The sequence below is a fragment of the Spermophilus citellus genome (genome assembly GCF_964194105.1).
Source record: "Spermophilus citellus genome assembly, chromosome: 15".
Classification (NCBI taxonomy): Eukaryota; Metazoa; Chordata; class Mammalia; order Rodentia; family Sciuridae; genus Spermophilus; species Spermophilus citellus.
In genome coordinates, this window is record NC_138195.1 from 78,364,380 (window position 1) to 78,385,071 (window position 20,692).

General features: G+C 34.7%; 1 protein-coding gene across 8 annotated transcripts in view; it reads left to right on the forward strand.

Annotated features, from left to right (window-relative positions):
- ADD3 (adducin 3) overlaps nt 1–20,692 on the forward strand; it is a 119,382-nt gene that overhangs the window by 27,606 nt on the left and 71,084 nt on the right. The window contains exon 1 of one of the 8 annotated variants that reach the window (XM_081268538.1): nt 2,648–2,668. The exons of 6 other annotated variants lie outside the window; for them this stretch is intronic. The gene's annotated coding sequence lies outside the window, so the exon portion shown is untranslated. Of the gene's footprint in view, nt 1–2,647; nt 2,669–4,437; nt 4,476–20,692 lie in introns of those variants that run through there. One more of the 8 variants, XM_081268534.1, reaches the window with a different exon arrangement.

A 20,692-nucleotide genomic window follows, 5' to 3' on the forward strand; every position in this document is an offset into this window, starting at 1 on the left:
TCATTGATACTCTTTCCACCTCCATCTCCAAATCCAGCCATCACCATCCCATGTTTTAAAGAAATTACAGGCAATAGGGAATATACTAACTAGAGCAGTTTTTTTTCTGAAGGACATTGCTTGGTGAGGACTCCTAAAGATTAATGTGATAATTTAACTCCTCCAAGAAGGAGCTGCCCAGCAAGTGGAATCAAAAACTTTAAACCCAAGCTAGACTGGCTGAAAAACAGAAGCTACACTTGCAGAGTTGTCAGCTACCTGTCATCGCCCCTCTCTTCTTGCCATTACCAGTGATAGCATGAATTGTTTTAGACCAGTCAGGCATTTGAAGTACCTACAATGCTTGTTAAAACCAGACCCCCACACTTTCTGATTTCTTAAGTTAGGAGTGAGGCCCATTAATTTGCACCTTGCAAGTTTTCCTGTGATGCTGGTTGAAGGTGACGTGTACTACTAGGGCACGATTCCCAGTGACATACCTTCAACCATGCTCCACCTGCCTACAGTTACCACTAGTCCATTCAAACTAGGATGGACTGATTAGGTTACAGCTTTCACAGTCCAGTCAGTTTGTCTCTGAACACTGTCTCTGCACTTACGTACGAACTTTTGGGAGCCCTTCATACTGGAACCATGAACCTCCTTTCATCAATTGATGGATAGTTATGTTGTTTCTATTTCTTGACTGTGATGAATAGTGCTGTGATAAACATGGGAGTACAGATGACTCTTTGCCATACAGATTTCATTTCCTCTGATTTATACCCAATATGGGATTGCTAGAGCATATGGTAGTTCTATTTTTAATTTTTTGAGGAACCTCCATATTGTTTTTCCATAATGACTGTATTAATTTGCTTTTCCACCAACAGGTCAGAAGGATTCCCTTTTCTCCAAATCCTTGCCAAAACTCTTAGTCTTTAGTTTTTTTGATAATAGCCATTCTAACTGGAGTGAAGTGATACCGAATCATAGTTTGTATTTGTATTTGCATTTCCCTGATGATTAGTGATAGCATTTTCATTTTTCACATATGTTTTGGTCATTTATATGTCTTGAGAAATGTCTATTTAGGTCTATTGGCCAGTTTTTATTTTTATTTATTTATTGCTGTTGAGTTGTTTGACCTTCTTTATTTATGTTCTGGATATTAACTCCTTGGCAGATGTAAGATTTGCAGATATATTCTCCCATTTCTGTAGGTTGTCTCTGTACTGTGATGATTATTTCCTTTGCTGTACCAAAGCTTTTTAGTTTGATATAATCACATTCATCAGTTTTTGGTGGTGTTTCCTATACCTTTGGGTCTTATCCAAAAATTTCTTGCCTATTCTAGTGTCCTAAAGTGTTTACCTTATGTTTTCTTTTAGAGTTTCATGTCTTAAGTTTCATGTAAGACTCTCAAAAGCCACTTTGAGTTGATTTAACTGATGTGAAATAGGAGTCTAGTGTCATTCTTCTGCATGTGGCTGAGTTCTGAAGATGTGTCTACTGGCTTCCTTCAGAACCAATGGAGAGGGGATGAGGAGAGAAAAGATGGAACCCACAGGTTTTTCAATACCTGATCTTGTATACATACCATTGCTTCTGTCATTTGCCATTGTTCTCTTAAATCAACCATGGTACAGTAGGAGAGGGAACTCACAGAGTGTGAATGCTGTAGAGTGGAATCACTGGGAATCATATTCGAGTTTGTCAACCATAAATATTAATGCTGCCTTTAAATCATTAAGATAAATGTTTGTTTTCATTTTTGTTTTTTCCTTTCTCACAGATTTCCAATTTTTATCTTATAAAGATATGTTATAAGGGACAAATTGACACTGACAGGATCACATAGCACAAATTAATTGTAACCTGTTAATATGTTTGTATTAGTGCAGTAATTTTGGATGATTATCATCCATCATTAGGAGTACTTAACTGCAAATTTAAGTACTCAGTATCCCATTGCAATATAAAGCAGATAATAGGCTTATAATGAAGATGATATTATGAAAACATTTCTACACAATGTTGAGTATTTAGGAGCACTGAAGGATTTATAAGAAGTTGAATGATATGGTCAGATTTATGGTTTTAATATCTTATTTTGGCAGTGGTATTGAGAGTAGATGGAGAAGATACGTGGTTGAAGTTAAAGAGATTATGGTCATATTTCAGGAAAAAGAGAATAAATTCCTGAAATAAATGAGGAGTCTCAAGGATAGAAAGGAAATGACTGGTCTGAGAGGAAATGTAATAAAATCAGAAGGAATTGGTTACTACCTGGATGTGGGAGATGAAGGTCAAGAAACTTCTGGTTTTCTGGCATGGAGAAAGAAAACTAGAACGAAGATATCTCCATATAATAAGAATATGTAGATGATATGAATTTGATTTTTTCAACATGTTAAGGTTGAAGCATTTGAACAGCAGTAGATGTTGTACCCAGTGGGCAGTTAGACATATAGATCTGGAGCACTGGCTCGATGTTTGACAGGACAGGAAAAACAGATCTGTGAGTTAATGACAGGAGAAATTCACTGAATGAATTTGTGAAAGGCAGATGAGGTTTTTCAAAATGAATATGCAGAGTGACACTTATTAGGACCAAACTTAGTTGAATATTAAGGTATGATCTTTTTTTTTTTTTAAGAGCCACAATCCAGGCTAAGAAAACGCCAGTGTAAGTATCCATTTCATTTTCAGCCCTGTTTTGAGTTTGCATTGAATCAGTACCAAGGCTCCTCCTGTGTGACTTTGAATGAACCACTTAATATCTTTGAGCCTGTTTCTTCTTCTATAAAATAGGGGTGGAGATTTCAAATCAGTGGTTTTCCAGCTTTTTTCTGCTGGATTATGTGTGACAGGATATTCACATGCACAGCACATGTCCACAGATGTGCTCAGAATTATGGGCAATTTCCTTTGCTCTAGCTTCCGTCATATAAGAAATTCAGGTAAATGAGTGTTGTGTTTTTATAAAGATAACCTTGGGATCTGCTTTATGATATACTTCAGTAAGCAAATAATGCAAATTTGAGCAATTCATCAACAAGTTACTTTCAGTAGAACGTCTTTTCTAGATGAAAAGGACATTCTGGTAGTGAAACTGTACTTAAATCTCCCAGTCTGGTTAGACCACTTCTTAAACTCTTTTGGGATCACAAACCTACTTTGAGAATCGATAGAAGCCACTTGTTCTCCTCAGAAAACTTCATAGGTAATTTTTAAATTTAATTTGAGAGATTTCAGTTAAATTTTCTGAAGTGTATCTGTGGTATCTCTTGGGATTTTGGGACCCTGTGTTAAAAAATTCTTGATCTAAGTAAATAAATTGCCTTCTCTTAAAATTTTATGACTTTATTTGCTGCAAAAGGAAGTTTCATATTTTGAAAATAAGCTTTGGGAATATTTTATTGTAGTTTCATTTATATCAGAGTTTGCCATAATTAAAAGATAATTGTGTATTCTGTGGGCAAATTAGGGCCACATTAAGAAAAATAAGGTGATTTGAAGCACAACTGTATAAAAATGTGTTAAAATAACCATTCATTATTTTAATTGCAATTCTTTACTATCTTTTTGGAAGGCAAACCAGTGAGGGTAGTGACAGTAAGGCAGCCATAAGATGGCAAAGAACCCAGGTATTCAGGTGCTTGACCAGTACAAAAAATAGTTTGGCTCATTTATTTTGTCAAAATCAGTCTTGCCCAAGTGACTTGGAGATGTTTAGAAATATGTTAGGTGAGCTGAGAAATTATGCTATGAATATTTTACAAAATGAAAAACCCTCATCTTTTCAAAAAAGATAATTCATTTCAATTAAAATAATGTTGCTTGTAATCAAGAAATGTGCTGTAATTACACAGAACGTATCAGTTTAAAATTAACACACTAATAAAATATTAATGACAGTTATCTTTATTGACACTTGAGTTTTATCTGATATTTTTTTCCATCGATTTTTTTACTTCTTAGACTTGGGAACCAAATCTAATTCTGCTGATAATTACAAGTACTCCTCTCTTCTCACCATCCAGTGTTTTTTAAGAGAAAACTTACATAATGATAAAGCAATATGATTTTGTTCTTTGTCTGAAATTATATACCTGCTGGGCATAGTGGTACATGCCTGTAATCCCAGTTGTTCGGGAGACCAGGGCAGGAGGATCACAAGTTCAAGGCCAGCCTCAGCAATTTAGTGAGGCTTTAAGCAACTTGGTGAGACCCTGTCTCAAAATAAAAACTGAAAAAGGACTGGGGATGCGGATTATTGGCTCACGCCCCTGGGTTCAATTCCTGGTACCAAAACAAAAAACAAGAAAAAAATACTTTTATGATAAAATGTATTGAATACTTAGTAGGGGAAAAAAAGGAAACTTTTGTTTATATAAATGAGACTTTAATGTTGAAGTCTATCCTATGAGAAAACTTACGTGAGAACTTATCATTCTATATTCTGACTTATTAAACTACTGTGTCCTTGAACAGTAAGAATCTTATATTTTTTCTTTGTGTTTTAAGAACTTCAAACTTAGTTGATACTTGTTATCTAGAAATTACCACACTGAATCAAATAAGCATTTTATAGCTCATTGTTTAGCCTAACATAAAGGTCTGCCTTCTGTAACCATGAGCTTCATTTGAAACATTGAAAATGTTCTTCGAACATCTCTAGCTGATAAGTAACACTAAAGAAATTTTATTCCAGAGATAGTGATATTATGGGGATGAGAATAAATATATGCCTTCAAAATAAATTTGTATACTAAAGAAGTAATATGTGTCAATAGTAAGTAGCAACAGATCTTGAGATTTTTTTCCCATGAAATTCAATAATCAGGACCTTTCATTCAAAATGGAACTGATTTAAAATTTCAAAATTTTGCTATTTTATCAAATGCTATTTCTAAAAGTGCTGTACTCATTGAAAAGATTTATATTCTAGTAACTATGCACAGTATGTTAGCTTTCTGTTGTAACAAATGTTTGCAATAATCAACTTGAAAAGAGAAAAGGTTTATTTTGACTCATAGTTTAGAAGTTTCAATCCATGATTGATTGGTCCTGTTGCTTTGGGTCTATGTCAAGGCAGTACGCCATGACAGGAATGCCTGTTGGAACAGACCTGCTAACTCGTGGCTAACAGCAAAAGAGAAAAGTAGAAGGGGCTAGAGTCTGTCACCTTCAGGGCACACCCCCCCCATGACCAGAATACTCCCCAATAGGCTCTACCTCATAAAATCTCCACCACCTCCGGACAGGGCCAATCTGAGGACTAACCCTTTAATACATGGGCCTTTGGGGAAACATTTAAGGCCCAAACTGTAACACAACAAACTGTAACAACCGAATCTCAGTAAGATTGCTCTGTACATTTGGTGAGGAATGAATTTTGACTGTAGTCTTCTTACCAGTGGAATCTCACTGTAAAGCTATTCAGACCTGAGGAAGAACATCAACTATTCAAGGTTTAGGGAGCTAGTTGATTGTTTTCCTCATATACCTTTCGTATATATATAAAGTGCTGATGGTGAAAGAATACAACATTTTAGGAGCCTCTCTTACCATTTAGTTCTTTTGAGCTAGTATATACTGTATTAAGAAATTGTATAAATTTTTATCCATATATGTAATTCTAGAGACAAGAACAAGCTTTGAAGAATATGAAATACCATCTAAAGTGAATTTTTTATAAAAATGTGCATAAATGTATCTATCATTTGAAAAGCAATGGTTAAAGACTTTGAGATTGAAATGATGCTTCTTAATGTTGTGAGTTTGGAGAAGTTGCTCTTTCTAGGTCTTCTTTTCCTGGAAGTGATAGTTGCCTTCTTAGGTTAGTGGTAAGCATTAATGTGTGTAATTCTCATTGCATGGTGCCTTGTACATAATAAGTGCTTAAAAAGTGGTAGCTGCTAATGAAGCATAAAGTAATGAATTGAAAATAGAGTTGAAAATCAAAATACCTTAAGTACTATAATAATTCAGGATAGTTTTATTGTTTGTTTTATTTTATTGAGTTTGTATTCAAACAATGCTGCAGTCCAGTGTGATTCTGAAGTGATAGCTACAAGCTTGTTCAGTAAGTCACAATTGCTTGACTATTGAGATGAAGCCCTTGTCATCCTAAAGACAAGAATGGAATTTTCACCAAGTCACTTTTTGTAATATGTGTTTTAAGAGCCGTGCTTTTCTAGTGTGCCCTGATTATTTTGACACATGGCTTATATAAAAACATATAAATGAATGAATAATTGAATAGATGGTTTGCTTTTTAGGCCTGAAAACAATTTCAGAGGCTAGATATAATTATATATATTCTGTTAAATAAATATATAATTGATATATATTAAACTTTATTATAGTGATTATATATAATTATAATAAAATGACTCAAATGAAAGAGACTAGGCCCATTCAGAGATAGGGTTGCCAGAGAAGTTGAAGTAGAATAGAGGAATTTCCTTATGGCTTGAAGAAACTATTGAGGGCAGGAACACCATAATTTAAGGAGATAACGGCATGTTTTGTTGAGTTTGGGTATTAATAATGAGGTCTTCAAGAGTATTTTGTGAGGTAGGTAAAATAACCTGGTTTAGAAAATGCACGTGGGAATAACTGTGCAAATACAATAGGAAAAATTGAGCTTTTATTTTTTGTTAATGAGCAAATATAGCTTCCCAGTGGTACAGTAAACACAAGCCAGATGGCCAAGAGCGTAAGATCATAGCAGAAGAGGGAAAAATAAACTCAACAATTTATCATAGTGATCTTTCTGCATTTCACATTTAGTTACGTAATAATAAAAAGTAATTAAAAATACTTTCAGATTCACTTTTAAGTCGAGGAATTTAAATAATGCCAGTTTCTACTTGGGCATAAAGTGGGTATGCGTGCACATGTATAAGAGAGAATGATAATGAAATAGCTTTTCACTTTTCAGAGACATCTTTCAAAGGCATCTTCTTGATTATTACTATTAGAACTGTTTGTATTCTATAAGGTCACTTATGTGTTTAGTTAAATTTCATGTCTTTTTTTCTAGAAATACTTAGAGAATTTAGTGCATATGCTCTAATATCCAAAAGTTTATGTTATAGTATATACTCTAATTATGAACTTGTTTTTTATAACTTGATTTTTGTTTTGTTTTATTTAGGAGTACTAAGTATTGAACCCAGTATTATTTTGAGACAGGTTCTTACAAAGTGGCCCAAGCTGACCTTGAACTTGTGATCTTTCTTAACTCAGCCTTCTGAATAGTTGGGATTACAAAGCGTGTGCTACCACACCAGACAATATTTTAGTTTTTAGCTTATAAATAACACTCAGTAATTGGAACCTTTGCAGACCATCAGTAGTCTAATCTTTTCTGGGAAATTAGTAGAACAACCAATTCATTTTCCTTGAGGATTACTTTTCTAATTAGTAGGCAAAAATAAGAGTGAGGCAAACAGCCCAGAAAAGAAACTTTAGATGAAGCTTTAATTCTGAGGTATATACTAACGATGTGTGTGTTAACAAGTTCAAGTTTTATGGTAGGCAATTTGTCAATATGTGTCAGAGATTAATTGTGCTTACAATTGACCCATCAATTACATTTCTAGGAATTTACATTTGATTTCCAAAAAAATATGCCAATTTATAAATGTATAGAGATGTTAATTATAGCAGAGTTGGTAATGATAAAAAATCTGGAAATAGAAAATCATGTATACTGATTTAGAATAAATGTCCATTATATATCATTAATTTAAAATATTTAAGTTGTAGGACATAATGTAAATATAATACCAGGGTTTTGGTTTTGTTTGTTTGTTTGTTTGTTTGTTTGTTTAGTCTCAAACAAGAATGTGCTTATTACATTAAAAGAATAGCTGATAAATGGTTTGGGGGAATGGTATATAAATATAAGTGTTTATTGTTTTTATAGTATATTTTCAGGATTCAAGGACGTAGTAAATATTTAGTGCTGTCAGATAATATTATTTGTATGTAGTTAGAAGTCCTAAGTTCATAGTCTAAACTTCACTCTACCTACTAGATAGTCTAACTTCACTCTACTAACTAGAAGACCTTAAGACAAAACCAACTTTTTTTGTGTGTGAAATCCATGTAGAGTATTAGAATGATATTTAACATGCAGAAAGTACCTGATAATATTAGCAGTTATTATCACAGGATTACTAAAATTGTTCTGGACTGACATGATATCAAACTAGAAAAAATATTAGAAGACAAGAAACAGGGATATGCTGTGATGATAAATATCCAGGCAGATGTATTAACAACTTCTAATTGAGGAGCTAAGGATATAGCTCAGTTGGTAGAGTGCTTGTCTCACAAGCACAAGGTCCTGGGTTCAATCCCCAGCACCAAAAAATATAAACAAACATATAATTGAATTGTTGAACTTCTTGCTCAGGTGTTCTGAATTATTTTGGTATTATGTAAAAATAAGAAAATAGTTGTAAGACAGTATCATTCATAAACTACTCACTATCACTATTATCCTTAATTTCAGCAATAATACATGTGATACTTCTTCCTGAACATTGCTTAAAAATGTGCATATTTTGGGCTACCATTGAGTATAATATTCCATATTTGGCAGAGTTGATAGAAAATGTGGGTTGCCAAATTTCACAGTGTAAGTTACAGGGAAAGATTACCTGAGGTTCGAAACCTTTAATGAATTTACAGTGCTAATAACTATTTTCCCTGACTTTTCATATTATAAAATTTTAAAAAGCTCAGATTTAAAAAACCAACAAAAACAGATCATCTGAAAGTATAAGTGAATAAAATATTTAGCCCCTCATCTGCCTAACAATCAGAAGACTTGGATTCCCATCCTAACTCCACTATTTACTAACTCTACATCCTTGAGTAAATCCTTTAATTTCTCTAAGCCACAGGCAGAACTTAGTCCTTGTAATAAAACTATAAATTTTACAAAGTTGTTTTGAACATAACATGAAATAATGGATGTGAAAAGGCATTGTAAACTAGAAGGCATTCTACAGATGGAAGAAGTCATGTAATCTTTTTCTAATTTAGACTTTCTTTGCACAGTGTGTTTTATTTTATGAGATAATATAAAAGCCCATCATGCCAATTTTCTTAAAGGAAAGAGACAGTAATGGTAAAATGGAACATTTATTGTAAATCCATGCTAACCACTATGAAATATTTTGGCCTAGCTAAACATGCAGACTAATAGCGTGCCTGTGGTAGCATATATATGAATTTATGACCTGAAGGCTGTTGAATTGCAAACAGATTTTTTTAAGTCTGCAAAGACATTAATCCAAAATCACGTCACAATTCTAAGTGTTCTTAATAAAGTAATTGAGTGCATCACTCTGTCTTACCTCAGGGTTACAGGAAACCTTAATTCTCAAGCTGACAATTCAGAAAGGGTTCTGATGATCCATGAATGTAGGTAGTCTTTAGTTAGTGAATAAATTGCATACACACTTTCATACATACTCCCATTTTGCATGTGCAAACTCTTATGTTCCTGGATTGAATGGTATATTTTCTAATCAGTTCCTTTAATGACCAATTTTATTAAAAAGCAAAAAAGTGCAAGTGATAGCTAGCAAGGATTAAAATAATTTAATATTGGGTCTTTCATGGTGGCACACATCTGTGATCCCAGTGACTCAGGAGGCTAAGGCAGGAGGATCAGAAGTTCAAAGCCAAGCCTCATCAACTTAGACCCTGTCTCAAAATAAAAAATAAAGGCTCGGGATGTGGCTCAGTGGTTAAGCACCACTGAGTTCAATCCCTTGTACCAAAAGGGGAGTATTATATTCAGAATTAAAACTATTTTGAAGATGACAAGCACAACTGAAATAAGGTGATTACCCCTTCATCACAAACAATAGTAGATAAAATTTTTAGAAGTAAGAGAATACCTTTTCTTATGCTTGAAGAAATGGAATTTCTTTCTTTCTTTCTTTCTTTTTTTTTTTTGCAAAATAATTCCTGGATTTGAAGTAGAAAATGAAAAGTTAATTTGTTGGTTTAGAGTATTAATTCACTCTGACCAAGAAATGGGAAACAGATAAATCAAAATTTTTTGTCTAGTCAACACTGAATAGATTCCTAAGTGTACTGACTTTGAAACCCTGGCACAGATATAAATTCCAAGATCCTTGTCCCTAGCCTCTACCAAGTAAAACATGATGAGGTAAAACAGCCTTCCTTCTTCCAGGTATCCTTACATCATGCACCTAGAGTAAACAGAGAATGTTTTCTTCTCATTGGTTTTCTTTAGCCTCTTCAGGAACTATTTATTTGGGCAGTGGTTATACTGGTGGGAAGATGGGATTATAATTATTTTTGGTTCTTTCCAGACCCAGGTCTTTATTAAAAGGTCGTTTGGATTCCTGTGGTCAGTGGTATAAGGAAATGCTAGGTTATTAACAATTTCCAATGATTTCCTCAAGAGTTCCTTTGGTTGCAAAGTCCTTTGATATCTTTGTTGATAAGGGGTGGAGTGGGGAAATGAGTATATTTCTTAAGAAATATGTAATACTCAGATATTCTTCTTCAGACCCCCAGTTCTCTTTTTAGCCTCCTCTTCTGTACCCCACTCCATACTTTTCTAATTGGGTAGTCTTGGCAGCTAACCTTTCTTAGCATTGAATGTATTACACTGTTGTTTCTTATCCAAAATTAATTGCCAGTAATTTTCCTTAATATTTGCTCTGGAAAATTCTTTTCTTGAAAAGATTCAGGAAAGTGTTGTTTACTGACCAAGAGATTTTTTGCATTAGATCTTTATCAGTCTCTGTTCATAGAAACAGAGTGTCCTCCAAACCTAGGTAGTATATATTTGTAACAGAGGTTGAATGTGTATATAATTGTTACATTTTTAAAAACACTAAATGTGGGTGCTGAGGCTGAAGCTCAGTGGTAAAGCACTTTCCTCGAGTGCGTGAGGCACTGAATTTGATCCTCAGCACCACATAAAAAATAAAAAAAGATACTGTGTGTTCATCTGCAACTAAAAAATATTTTTTAAAAAACACTAAATGTATTGTATGTTTAGCAAGATACTATAATGAAGGTTCTACCATCTTATAAGTGGGGATTTGGGGGTTTCTGTTTGTATAAATTTACTTTTTCATTAAGTTGTGTTTAAAATCATGGCCTGTGCTATTAAAGATTAGACCCTGGAACATCCTTAAAGCATTGAGAATATTCCCTTAAAAGAGAAAAGATGTATACTAAAAACTAAGTATAGTGGATATTACAACACATGGTACAAATATTGAGAAATATTTGCCACTCATCCAAGAGCTGAAAAGAACTAGGAAGGGATCAACAACAGACTTGAAGAGTTTGGCAGTAAAATCTGACAGGCAGAAGCTTAGAGTAGAGCAAACTGGAAGAGCACAGGGAGTGACAAGACTTTCTAGATGCAATTTTTAAGATATCGGGGACTCAGAAAGGTCTGTGCATGTCCAGAACAGGAGCTCTTTAGAATTCCATGAATTATATGAATCAACCTTTTATTTTTATTGAATTGCTTCAAAACAAGTGTGTGCTTTTTTTATAAGGAAAATTTAGTTGTTTCATTTTGCCTTAGTTCATTTAAAGTGCTTTTTAAATAAAATTTATGGAAACATGGAATTTAAAGGGTCTACCTTTTGCTTTATAAAAGACTATTTTTTGCCAGTCAAGGTAGCACAACCTATATTCCCAGCAACTTGGAAGGCTAAGGTAGGAGGATCACAAGTTCAAGGCAAACCTTGAAAATTTATTTAGCAAGATCCTGTCCAAAAATAAAAATTTTTAAAAAGAGGACTGGGATGTAGTTCAATGGTAAAGTGTCCCTGGATTCAATCCCAGCACCCCCCCAAAAAAAAAACAAAAAAGAGTGGGGGTAGGGGGAGTACTTTTTTGCTTACTTTTTGGCTTTTGTCCACTTTAATTCTACAGCATTATTAATGATGCCTATCTGGAGATTGGGTAGTTTCCTAATGGTTTTATCTGTATTCTTCACACTAGAACTAAAACATTGTGATTTGGGATTATTTGATATTTCTTAAGCATGTATTTGAATGATGATGCCTAATCCTTTTTTGCTAATTTAGGCATCAAAGTGACTTTGTGATCCTAAGACTTAAAAAAATAATAAACAAAAAAATTGAAGGTTTCTAGTACTTTAATTATTATATCATAGAAACACACCTTAGTTGGGTGCAGTGGCACATGCCTATAATCCCAGATACTTGGAAGACTTAGGTAGGAGAATAACAAGTTCAATGCTAATCTAGGCAATTAAACCGAGGTCCTGTCTCAATGTAAATTAAACAAAAAGGATGGAGGATGTAGCTAAGGTAGAGCACTTGCGTAACATGCATGAGACCCTAGTTTGCATCCCTCACACTGGGGGAGCGGGGAGCACCATCTCAGTACATTTCATGTGTGCTGGCATATCCCAAGATTATTGTTCTGTCCTTACTTTGTACATACATCCCAGATGTCTAATCAAGAAGGAAAAATGGCAAGCTTAATGGCCCCCTCTGCAGAGATTATCTTTGACTAGGGTAGGGACAAAAAGAGGTACTGTGGTAGATAACAAATAGACCCACTTTCCCATGAAGAAAATTGTCCTGCATCACCAGTGAACTTTCTTTTATTTGGTAGCATTTGGAGAATACAAAGGGATACAATTCTAGAACTCTTTGTTCCCCATTCCTTCAGAGACCTGAAGTTGGAAATTAATGCTCTGATACATGACTGATCAGTGTAGTAATCATATCCAAGATTTTGATTTTAATAGAGTTGGATACAGCTGGGGTGTTGGGATTTTTTTTCAAGCTACTCATGTTCTCATTTGCACTACTTTTTGAAAACTTCTCTGGTCAGTTAAACAAAACTAGTTTATGAAAACTTGCTCATTTCAAAGCTGCATGAAGGCAAAGAGGTGATTCTCCACTGTGTCCCAAGGCATACAATGGTGAATTGTATGTATTCAAAGAATACGTTTTTGAATGAAGGATTATGCTTATTAAGAATCAATATTACTTACAGAATAAACCATTTAAGCATCAGTTTGTTTGTTTGTTTATTTATTTATTTGTAGTTGTAGATGGACAGACTGACTGTCTTTATTTTAATTTGTATGTGGTGCTAAGGATCAAACCCAGTGCCTCAAACATGCTAAGCAAGTACTCTGCCACTGAGCAACAACCTCAGCCCCAAACATCAGTGATGAAACGTGTGCGTGCATGAGAGAGAGAGAGAGAGAGAGAGAGAGAGAGAGAGAGAGAGAGAGAGAGGAGAAAAAGCTGAAGCTAAATATTCACTTTTTAAAAAAAAACTATAGATGAAATCCCTGCATGATTATCAAGCAGCAATATGTTCATTCCCCTTAAGCATATTTTCACTTGAAACAGATAACCCACTGGGACAAAATAATTATCCCACTGAGGCTAACTCAATATTTACTTGATTTAGTTATTTTCTCCTTTATTTCTTGAAAGATTTTTTTTTCCTGCTTGCTGTATGCATGTTATTTTGTTTTACTGGAAAAATTTTAAAAAGGCAGTACTCTGTCTCCTTCCTTCAGGAAACACCTTTTTTGTGTGTGATACAGTCAGTTTTTGTCATTTCCACTTTAATGTGAATTAAGAAGTCATCCTTTTCTTGTGAAAAGAAAATTTCCCAGCTGTTTATAAATTGTGGAGTCTGCTGTGGGAGAAGGCAAAATTTTAGAACCAATTCCTTCTCTGTATTCTTTTGTTGCTTTTTCTATATTTCTTACATGTTCCCTCTAAGTGATTGGATGGTGGCTTCCTGTTTCCAAGTTAGCTCTGTTTTGTGTATTAGACCTGTGGTGATAGTACTTTGTGAGGATTGTGGCAACACTGTATGCTCTCCTTTGATTTAAAAGATACGCTGGGAAGTCAAAAGGTGTTGGAAAGAGTATTATTTTGAAAGAAATTCTTTAGTGTTTTCTTGGTTAAAATGTTCGACACTTCCTCTGTTCTCTAAACACACTCATTTGAGCATATCACTATTTTCTTTGTTTTGAGCCTCATTTATATATATAGGACCACAGTGTAGAATAGGAATTCTTGCTGATGGACCTGGGCACCTCTCATCAGCATCTAAGTCTCCAGCTGATTCTTTTCAGTATCATAAACCATTCTGAAGTGGAGCTATAGGAAAGATCTGTCATACTACTTACTGTTCAGTTATCATTGGTCCCAAAATATACCATTGCTTTTGGACATGTTACTCGCAGTGCCTATAATGCTGTCTCACTGCTGCTTTGCTTGATTGACTTATTTTAAATGTAATTTGGAAGTTACATTGAATTTATAAATCACATTTTATATTCCATTCTGTAGAGCTCCCTTTCTTCCTCCATTGCCTTGGTCCTGGGTTAGGTGCCTTGTCTGTGAGCACACATAGTATTCTGTAAAGGATAACAAAAGAAATTCCTATATATATATTTTTTATTTTGATGCCATGGAAACAACTTTCAGAATATGAAACTGAGAATCATCTACATAAGTTTGGGTTTCTTAAAAGCCAGCACTGGTTTTATCATTCTTACTGCTATCTGTTTATTCAGAATAGTGCAACCAATACATTAGTCCTGCATGTTTTTTTTTTTTTGGGTGGGGGAGGGGGCAATGGCTAGCATGATTAAAGGTTTTTAGGTGGACTACCAAAATACTTGTCATCCAAAGACTTGCTGATACTTGATCAAGGAGATTTTGATGGGTATATTACACAGGCCTGGTCAAAGGGTAAGTGTGTGCTGGGAATGCAAAATGGAGGGAATAGAGTTGAGGCTTGGGAACATTTCTGTTTTTTAGTAAGCTACTTCCTGTTCAGCTAAGGAGCTAGTCCTGTAACTTTGCTGTTAGCTAAACAGATAGTCCTGTAAGCTTGACAGATCACAGCTGTATCCTGTACTTTATGTGAAAATGTATTTGCTTTCCCTCCTTTCATTTAGTTTTTCAAATTTCCTAATATATTAAAGTTTATTCCAGTGTTTCTTGGAGCAAGAAGTTGGATATATGCCCAGATGAGAATGCGAACAATAGCTAAATACTAGGTTGTAGTCAGGGTGAAGTAAATGTGGGGTATACGTGTTGGAAAAACTGAATGACAAGTAGAAACCTCCCTGAATAAATTTTTAAAAGAAGGTCCCAAGAGCACTTGGATATTTTAGGCTGGTGCTATAATTGAACCTATTTTCCTGTTTCTTTTACAGACCATACAGTTCCTTTATAAAGAATCAAATGCTTTATAACCCTCATACCATTTATTCTTTCTCAGGGGTTCAGAATAATTTCAGGATATTTTTTATCTCATCACCCTAAAACTCTTTGATTGCCACTGTAAAAATATTAATTACTTCCTTCTTTGGGATTTTTGTTCTCCAGTATTTAATGAAGCCTGATAGGCCATTAGATTGTTCACATCAACACAAATTTATTTCTCAATGTTTGGACCCATAAGCAGCTTGGTAATGTTTTTCAGTATCTCAGGTGAAGTGGAATATTTAACATGCTCCATAAGGGCAAATTCTAATTTGAGCATTCTTTGCTAAGAGGCAGGGTTTTGTTTTTTGTTGTTTTGTTTTGTTTTTTTGGTAGAGTGGAAGAGTACTTACCAGGAGATGTTCATTCTGTGTGACCTTAGGTAGTGACCTTGGGCATCTCTGAATTCTCACAAGTGAAAGAAAGATTTGGACTAGTTGACCTTTAAGGTCCTTTCAGCTGTATTTGGTGTTCACTGAGCCTGAGCTCACTGCTAGGACAAAAACCAGTTTCCTCTCTCATTGTTCCTGGTGTTCCCAGAGACCTGTATAATATGAAAGATGAAAAGTACGTAAGCCATTTGATCTGTTCGATTTAGAAGGACAACAAGGCCACATTGTTCCATGGACCCATCCAGTACAGCCACAAACTACAGACAGGGTAGCTGCAAGTAATGCTGATGCCTCCTAGGAGGCTTATTCAGTGACACTCACTGGTATTCATATAAGGCAGACTAGAAAAGGATTATCTGTGGTGTTTTTCTTTCTTGATTTTGAAGTCTGAGAGGATTGGCTGGCATTAGCTTTCCTTTGGGAACATAGAAAACATTTTTCAAGAACTATTTTCATAAGGAGTAAAGCAAATAGGTACTGAATTCACAAAGGGTAAACTCTTTCTACAGCACACACAAATGCTGAAATAATGCAGATGAAATCCAGGTGTTTACAGAGGATTAAGGAATATCCCTTTACACGGAGTCCACCTTTCCTAACAAATTGACAGGCTAATGAATGATTAACTGTTGCTTTTTCTGTGTTGCTGTGTTCTTTATCGTCATCCATGTAAATTTCTAGTCTGAAATACATTCTTTACTAGACTCATAGAATGTTAGCGTTACATAAAATCTTCAGGGACATTTAATTCAATCCTCTCATTTTGAATTGAGAAAACTAAGTCCCCATAAGACTCAGGAACTTAGCCAAAGTCATGCTAAGAGAATCTGAACTAGAACTCCTAGATTTTTTTATACTCTTCAGAATACAAACCCTGCTGGGTGCAGTGGCTTGGGAGACTGAGGCAGGAAGATTGTAAGTTCAAAGCCAGCCTTAGCAATAGTGAGGCGCTATGCAACTCAGTGAGATCCTGTCTCTAAATAAAATACTAAATAGGGCTGGGGATGTAGCTCAGTGGTTGAGTACCCCTAAGTTCAATCCCCAGTACCAAAACAAAAAAATTGCCCTTGATATTTGAAAGAATGGAGTATATCCACAGTTTTTGTTTGTTTGTTTTTGATGGTGCTCAATGATAATAAGTTAATGAATGAGAACAAAGCTGCTGTTTTCCCTGGGAACTTCCTCCCAACCTTTGTTCTTCATTAACATATCAGAAAGTAGCATTCTTCCAGCTGATATATTTCCATATCGCATTCTTAGACTATAGGATAAAACAGCATGAAGCCAAAGAAGGATAATATGAACATGAAGTTACTGTTACTCAGAATATTCTCTTACATTGGGCTGGGGATGTGGCTCAAGCGGTAGCGCGCTCGCCTGGCATGTGTGCGGCCTGTGTTCGATCCTCAGCACCACATACCAACAAAGATGTTGTGTCTGCTGAAAACTAAAAAATACATATTAAAACACTCTCTCTCTCTCTTAAAAAAAAAAAAAAGAATATTCTCTTACAGCAGGGCAAAGTTGTAGAACACTGAAATATGTTAATATTGAACAGAATTTCAGCCTCAGCCCAGCAGAGAGAATGGAATGAGGGCAGAGGGTGGGGGAGAATTCCTGATTATTGGCTATGGGTTAGGAGATACATTCAGGTCTTTTGTTTCTTTTTACATAATACAGTCTTGTACAGTGCATTTTTAAGAAATGACTGAGACCTAATTTAGGTGTAAATGTTTTGTGAATGTGTTTGTGAAAAAAAATGGTATCAGGATCCAGAGACGGGGAAAAATTGTTGAATCCAGAAAATAGAATATAGTAATATTTTAACAATGCCATTGGACAGACACCATGCTTGAATATTGTGATAATTTAAGCTATACTATACATTTTAATCCATTCAATGTATTATTTTTTTAAAAAAATATTTTTAGTTGTAGATGGACACAGTACCTTTATTATTTTTTTAAATTTATTTTTATGTAGTGCTCAAGATGGAACACAGTACCTCAAACAGATGAGGTAAGAGCTCCACCACTGAGCTACAGCCCCAGCCCCCATTCCTTGTATTATTGATGTGGAGAAGTGGAGTAGGTAGTATACTAATTTGAGAACTAAATTCTGATAATCTCTTAATTAATTATGCTTCCATGCTGAGTAATTAAAATTATATGGATCATTACTTGGTTTTATTTTTGAAGGAAATATACAATTTATGTAAGAGAGCTTAGATTGTTTCTTATAAGAGCTTGTATTATGTAAGTCATTTGGATTTTGTGAGAAAGTACTTAACTGTGAGTTGCACAACTAAACCATTTAACAGAAAAGATGCTATCCAGTTGTAAGTTTCTGCTGTACTCAGTGGTAGAGGCTTGCCTAGCATGCTGGGTTCTGGGTTCAGTCCCCAGTACCAAAAAACAGTTACAGCAACAAAGTGATTGTAAATTTTTCAGTTAAACCTTTAAATGAAAGTTTAACATACATGTAGAGAAGTGCAGAGATCATAAAGTACAGGGTGATGAATATTTACAAGGTGAACACCCTGTATGACCTCACCAAGGTCAAGAAGCAGAATACCAGAAACATCCTGTTGTATCTTCTCAGGTACTTCTCCAACCTCACAGGGTAGCCATAATTGGGATGTATTATCATAGGGTAATATTGCCTGGTTCTGAATTTATATTGAGGGAATTCAATATCTACTCTTCAGTACTGATTTCTTTTGCTCAGTATTTTTTTCTGTAAGGTTTTTCCGGTTTACAATAGTTCGTTCTTGTTGTCTATATTCTAATTTATGAACATAAAATAATTCATCCATTTTGATGATGTCCATTCAGATTGTTTCCAGTTTGGTTCTATTAAAAATAATTTTGCTGTGAACATTTTTGCATTTTTTTTTTTTTTTTGGTATTTACTTATGTGCGCCTCTTTTAGGTATATCGTAGAGAGGAGTGGGCATGTGCCTCCAACCTTTGAGATAATGTCAAGACAGTTCTCCAGAGTGTGCCAGTTGACACACTGACTTATGGTGTTGGAATCCTGGATGTTCCACATCCTTGTCAATACATGGTATTAACAGTTTTTGGTTTAGCTTTTGTTTTCATTTTAGCCTTACTATTAAGTAGATAGCAGTATCATTGTGGTTTTAATTTGTATTTCCCTGATGATTACAATCATGGGCACTTCTTTATGTATTTATTGGTCACTTGGCTATTCTCTTGCAAAGTGTTTGTTCATATCTTTTACTAATAGGAAATATTAGTTTTTTTATAATTTTTGATTATTGATTTTAGTAATTTTAAATATATATTCTGGACAGTCCTTTGACAGGGACTTGTACATGCTGAGCAAACTCTGTCAACTGAGCTACATCCCTAGCCCCCACCCATTTAATTTCTTTAGTGAGTTCGCAAAACACTTATTTTTGACAAATATAGGTGCCTAGACTGGCACCTATCTTCTAGCACTTTGAAAAGATTTCTGCCTTCTTGCTTTTATTACTTTTCTTTTGCAATGTACTACAGGTCTAATTGTTAGTCCTTTATAAGTGATCTGTCTCTGGACAGCTCTGAAACATTTCTAGCCATGATCTCCTTGAAAGAACTCTCCATTCTTTTCTTTCTTCAGGATCTGTAATACTTATTTTATATTCTGTTTAGTTTTTCCATTGCCTGCAGTTTTGTTGTTGTTGTTTTGAGGGGGTGATAAATTCTGTCCTCTGTTGTTTCTTCTGTCTTTTATTTAAGGTAATGTGTTAAGTTAAATGCTTTATAATTCTAAATTTTGAAGTTAGCAAGATTTTATCTGTGGGAATCTTTAGGCAGTCTGTTTTTGTTTGTGGGTTTGCTGGGGATAGAACCCATGGCCTTATACATGGTAGGCAAGTGCTCTACCTCTGGGCTATATTCCCAGCCCAGACAAATCTATTTTGAGGGCACCTTTCTCCAGATAGAATTTATGGTTCTTTTGCCAGGTGTCTCAGATTGCTACCAAACTAAGACCACTTCGTTTTCCTTTCTTGGCTTGCCCTTTTCTAGATCATCTGGTGTGTTAACTTAAAGTTCAGATCCTACTGGAGTAGGCCTGTTTTACACATTCTCAAAGGAGACTTTCTTTTTCCACACAGCATTCTGGAAAAAAATAGATTAGGCTATTTGCTTTTTGGGTTTTATTAATTCCTTCTGCTAGTGAACAGATTGTTTTTGTCTACCTTTAACTGAGGGTATCAACCTTCAGGATTCTGGCTTTATATGGGAGTCTCTGAATCAACCCTCTATCTTATAAAGAATCCACTTTCAACCTACCCCCACAACCTCTGACTAGAATAAAACATGGTTTCTAATTATTGACTGATTTAGAAATATTTTTATAGGTTTTAAATTGTTTATATTGCTTTGAGATATAATTAAGTATCTAGAAAATTTGGAAATTACCGAAATAAGAGTAGTTCTGTGAATTTTTCTTATTAATAGTATTATCTATATAATGATTTTATACTGAGGGAAGTTTACATGTTTAGATTCCTCTTTTGAGCCCTAGCTACATAGTTTGTTTTCGAACAAACGAACCAAAGTGTTAAAGCAACAGCTGGTTGTTCTGTTCTGTGTTTAAAACACCAGTGTAGGTGCACTGCTTGCTTTCTGTTTTATCAGGTACATCTTGACTTTTGTGTCCTGGCAAAAGCAAACACTTGATGAGTGTATAGTGTCCCTTTTCCAATTCTTGTAAGAAAGTATTAAAGCTTTAGAAGAACAAGTTTGATAGTCAGCTATCTAGCTTGAAATACCTCACTTTTTTCTAACTTTCATTTCTAAGAGTATAGCAAAGGTAATTTAATCACTGTTAAACTTGAAATTGAAGTAATTTGCTTTTGGCAGAAGACCTTCCTTCCCAAAATACTACTTGTGGTTTCTAGCTACCCGATTGAAAAATGTAGTAGTAAATTATATTGATTACTTCCTCTCCACAGGTTTGTTGCTTACTTTTCATAGTTTTTTTGTTTTTTGGTTCTTCATT